Below are 5,767 nucleotides of genomic sequence, written 5' to 3'. Positions count from 1 at the left end.
CTTTTCTTGTTCTCATAACCGCTCTTTCATCAGGACTCCTTCGCTGCACTGACATCATGGGACAAGGAAGCCCTATAGAGATCTCTCCCTGTACCTCTTTAACTTGTTTTCTTAACAATTTTCAGGACTTTGTCTGTTGGTTTGTTTTTCTTTGTTCCCTTTGTGTTCTGTGTTAATTTCTACCTCAGTTTGTTTCTAATTGGAAAAAAATGATTAAAATGGTTTTAACTGTGCTCACTAAAGCTTGCATTAAAATGCAAAGTGCTGCCAACAGAACTAAAAGAATTATCAAAAGTAAAAGCTAAAGGTAAAAAAACAAAACAAAACAAAAAAACATTCTGGAGATTATCTTCATTTAGGAACTGGGCCATTCCTATAGAGGACAGATTAAAACTAAAATGTTTTATAAAATTATTATTCCTGAAATGTATAACAAAAAGAATAATTTTGTCTAGGAAATTTGGCTTTTGTCTCTCAGTATTTGCAAGCATGAATAACTCCCAACTATTAAAAAAAAAAAAAGGTCTAAAGATTTTTCAATCTCAGGCTAAAATTTGGTGGCCGCTATCCAAGAAACCAGAAAAACCAGTTTAAAATGGGAACCCAACCTGGGGGACTCTTCCAAGGAGACCAATGGAGCTGTGCCTTTGGGAAGTTTCTTCAGGAAAAACAATAAAACCACTTCATTTGTCTATGTTCCCTTAACTCTTTTCAGCTTTCATGAACAGGACCACCTCAGGAAAAAGCACTGAAAAACTTTTAAAATTCTATATTAGTTAAATTCATAATTTTGATCCAATATGCCTAGATTAATATGTTTTCCTGATTACACTCTGCTTCATTCTAAGGCCAATTTACAAGGGTTAACTCTCAATCTAACAGGTTTTAAAAAATAAGCTACAAGGCTTTCATTTGTCTGTTTGCTTTGTGTGGGTGCACCGTTGTACTATCCGTCTACATGTATTGCCATGTCTACATACATTTGGTACAAAAAAATTGACATATGAGCTCATAAATCAAAATTTTTAAAAATGGATCCAAATAACTTTTGTTAATATGATTTAAAAGGTTCAATTTAAATTTGGAAAATAAATACAAGTATAAATGTCTTTAAAGTTACTAATGCACAGTTTGATTAAACAGTTATAATGTCTATAAAGTGTCTAATATCCATTGTCTCTAGGATTTTTCTTCAACAGGAAAAAAATTACTAATGCTATTCAATACACTTTTCCGATAACTTGTTTTTCAAGAAAATATGTAAATTAGATCTAAATGTATGAAATTAATCATAGATGTGTTTGTTAGAGACATCTAATTGGTTTACAAAGTTAAAATGCTAACTGTTATATATAATATCAAGTACTTTTAACTCCTTAAATTCCATAAGGTAAAATACTTAAACAATGTTGGTGTTTTCATAATTTGGTAAATTAAAGAGAAATTTAATTTTATTTTGTGTTATTATAAAAACAAGGTTACTATAAATTAAAAGTCCCAACAGGTATAATTCTACATACAAGGAGTCAAGAGGTTTCAACTGCATTTCAATTAAAGTACTGTGAATAACAAAGGATTTCATCTTATTAAAATGGATTAATTTATCTAAATTCAAAAATTTATAAGGGTTATTTCAAGGTATAAACATAAAAAAGGATCAACAGATTAAAAATTATTAAAAGTTTCTAAAAATAAAAGTATATTTAGTAAAAAACTGTTTCCAGGTTAAAAAAAGCCTTTATGTGGTAAAATATAATACATCTAAGTAAGAAAAAAAGGGTCTAATTAAGTAATATAAAGGTCTATAAATAAAAGATAAATATTAAAAGGTTTATATGTAATTAAGTTGGTTATATATGTAACACAAATAGTTAAAACTATCCAAGGTTGTTCCCTACAGACAAACATTAATGTACTGATATATTTATATGTTAAAATGACAAAAACTTCTAAAAATATTAATTACATTGTGTCTGTTAGGTTTTATTCCCTAGAGCAACTAATCTTGGAAAAATTAAGGTTTGTACATCTGTGGTTAAAGAGCAACTGTTATTTTAAAGTATTGTCCTACATTACAGAGTCTAGATTTTTCTTTAAAAGCTAACCTTAGTTAATATAAAACACTAACAAAAGTGTAGTAGATTACTCTTCTTTACAGATTAAATGTGTTCATATATTTAAGGTATACAAGTCTTTAAGGTAAAAGGTTTAAAGGAACATTTTATCAAGCTGGTGTTCTCCAAACTAAAGTTGTCTGTAATGATAATTTTAAACTTATAAGGAAAATGGATTTTATTGGGGATTTATTTATATTACTTGATGTTTTGTAACCAAACCTTATGTTACCTTTTACATTGGGATATAAAAATTTAAAGATATTTTAAAAAGTAATAATCTATTTAAAGGTTAATATCATAAAACATTTTTGTCACTTTTCCACACAAAAGAAAAGTTAAGAGCTCTCAGCTCTTCCTTGACTCACGTTTCAGATGTATGTCATGTTTGTTAGCTAACATTCATACAGACTCAGGAAACAATATATGCAAACTTTATAAAATTATATCTAAAAAGAGAAATAAAGATCAGCTTCAGAACTAAAACACTTTACCTAAGATTTGTAAAGAGCCCTGCCTTACCTGAGATAAGGCTCTGCCTCCCACCTTAAAGCATGTCAGATGACTTCAAAGTAGTCCAGATTTCAATTAATTTAAAGTTATATTCAAATATTGATTTTATTGGAAAGATTACTGTGATCTCAAATAGGAAATATAATGTATAACTCAGCCAAAATTCAAAATTATATACAAGCTAAATATGTTTTTACTGTTGTTAGTTTCACTTTGTATTTTCATTATAACTGAAAGGAAAGTGACCATGACACTAGGAGTGACCAAGAGATCTTTATTGTGAGTGTCTGATTAACAGGGAAGGGGAGAAAGAGAAAGAGAGAGAGAGAGAGAGAGAGAGAGAGAGAGAGAGAGAGAGGGGGAAAGCAAAGCGCAAGAGAGCAGGAAGGAGAGAAGAGAGTGAGAGAGCAAAAGCAAGAGAAGAAAGAGAGAGCAAGGGAGGAGCCCGGCAGAAGAGAGTTTTTATAGCCAAAATCTAATGGGCTCTCTAGGTCTGCAAACTGCCTTGTTAGCATACAGTGATTGTATCATACAGTAGTTGCTAAGGGTATCATCTTCTGCCTTCAGGCAAACCTGGCAGGGGTCAGATGTGGGTTTCCCTTGCACCTGAGGGGTGGAAGTCCAGTGTTCAACCTTGAGTGGGGTTGAATGTGCATACTTCAGGCAAACAAGCGAAGCTGACATTTGTTCAGCCTGCTCGGCAACTAACAATAACTGATGCCTGTTAATGTTTTACAGAACTAATACTTCATGAACACACAACCTAAATTAATTTGAGATATTAAGCCATCATCTGTAGATAGATAATAATTAAAAGAGATTGAATTAAGTGTAAAGGAGCTAAAGTTATGGCTCAGCAGTACAGTGCTTGCCTTGCATGTGTGAGGTACTGAGTTCAATCCTCAGTATTACATAAATTAATAAATGAAATAAAGATATTGTGTTATGTACAACTTAAAAATCAATTATTAACTGTAAAGTTATAAGCATTAAAGTTAAAGCCCAGTAAGACCGATAAACTGACTTGCTAGATTTAAGGCCAAACTTAAACATTAAGATTAAAATAAAGGGGCCAAGAAAACCAGTATTTGGCTTTTGCCCTCTGAGTCAGCCTGAACCCAGGAAAAGGGGAAGAGCTTTACAACTCTGGGCCACAAAACCTCCCGATAAGGGAGATTAATGAGACCACTGGAGAACAGAAAGCCAATGAGTGTGCATGCTGCAAAAAAGGACGGTCATTAAAAAGGGGAAGGCCACATGGGAAGCCACATGGTCAGCAAGACCTTGACCCATGCTAATGCAGATGACACTAACAGAGCTGAAAGACTGCTCACAAGTTCCCCAAGAGTGTCCTCCAAGGAAACTCAGCTGACTCTTACCAAGAGATAGGAACAAGGTCAGTTTGACCAGCTTGGTCTTAAACACCTAGCAAAACAGTTAAAACCAAAGCACAGCCATTCCTGGACATTTAAAAAGAAACAACAGTTATTTTAATGTAACTTAAGATGTAAACTTGTATTAGCACCCTCCCTCCCCCCAAAATAAGTAAGACTGGAGACAAAAAAAGAGAGATTCTTAGGCAAAAATGCCTGATAACTATCAATAAAAACTATCAAAGCAGTTTTTATTGACAACTATCAATAAAAACTGCCAGAAGTTTTTAGTCAGTTTAAGGCCTACAGATCTTCCTAACCGCCTACACAAGTAGACTTAATCAGTGTTTGCTAGTATAATTATCTAGCCCTAAGTAACAAAGAAATCTCTACTGAATGTAGAGGTCATGCCAAAAAAGATATTTTACAAAAATCAGATGACATTAACTAACTTCACTAAATGTTGTGTCTACATTCCTGATAATTCTGACAATGTTAAAGATTTATATTCCCTAAAAAAGGGCCTTATTAGGCTTTGTTAGGTCTTGTTATGGGGATAATTTCTCAGGTATTCTGCCTCCTGGTAATCAATTATTAATTTCTGTCATTTTCATGATATTCATGGGCAGGTTTTTCAGATGCTACAACTGCTATTTTGTATTAGTCTTGTTTCAATACTCATGTCTTTTTGTTTCTCTCATAGAAGTGCCCGCCCCTAGGTGAATTTATAACCTGTTCTTCCTGAACCAGATTTTTACCATGAACTCTTTGACCCAGTTTCTAAAAAGGGACTCCAAACTGCTTGCCCACTGCACATTGTCCCCTTTCAGATCGAAGTAGCAAGAACGTCATTGTCCTTTTTCCTTACAGCAGTAGGAGGTCCCTGACGTTAGAGGAAAAATTATGGTCAGTATAGATGTTCCCCAATATGTCTAGCTCAGGAAGATGTACCTGGGGAACTACTCCCAAGATCACCCTGGGTGATCTCCCAGAAAGAGACACTTGCTTCCACAACCCAACTTATAAGTGGGACAACTCCCTGTTCGCCAAAAATTGTGCTTCCTGGGTCCTACTTCGAACTCCTTGCCTAAATCTCCAAACTGTCAATAACTCTAAACTATGTAACCTACTATTTTGATGGAGTAAAGGGACTTATTAAAAGGCCAGGGCCCACTGATTCATCAACATAGACTGGCTGCCCCCATTTTAGTTCCCCTTCTTGCTGGTTTGGGAATAGCTAGATCTACTGCTTTAGGAACTGCAGCTCTTATCACAGCCTCTAAAATTTTTAAGTCCCTCAGCCATCAAATAGATATAGATTTAGGAAAGCTAAAAAGGTCTATCTCCAAACTAGAGGTTTCTCTAGGCTCTCTGACAGAAATAGTGTTACAAAACAGATGGGATCTAGATTGTCTCTTTCTAAAACAAGGAGTATTTTGTATGGCCCTAGGAGAAACTTCTTGTTTCTCTACAAAACATTCTGGGATAATAAAGGACAGTTGGCACTAGTGAGAAACAGGTTAAAGAAAAGAGAAAAATCAAAATATAAGAAGCTTCAGGCAATTAGTTCCAAAAGCTATTCTCATGGTCCCCTTAGTTAACTACCATCATCCCAGCCATAGTTGGGTCCCTAGTCCTTTTCCTGATTGGGATTACTATAGGAACCTGCCTCTTAAAAACCCTCCTAAACCATACACACAAGAATGTAAGTGAGGTCCGACTTATGGTCTTGAGAGCCCAGTATGGTCCCTTAGACACAGAAGGATG

The sequence above is a fragment of the Marmota monax genome, unplaced genomic scaffold (assembly GCF_021218885.2).
Source record: "Marmota monax isolate L192 unplaced genomic scaffold, Marmota_monax_Labrador192_F-V1.1 WCK01_AAM20220418_F8-fsc00342, whole genome shotgun sequence".
NCBI classification, from domain to species: Eukaryota; Metazoa; Chordata; class Mammalia; order Rodentia; family Sciuridae; genus Marmota; species Marmota monax.
Note: the sequence above shows the minus strand (reverse complement) of the source record.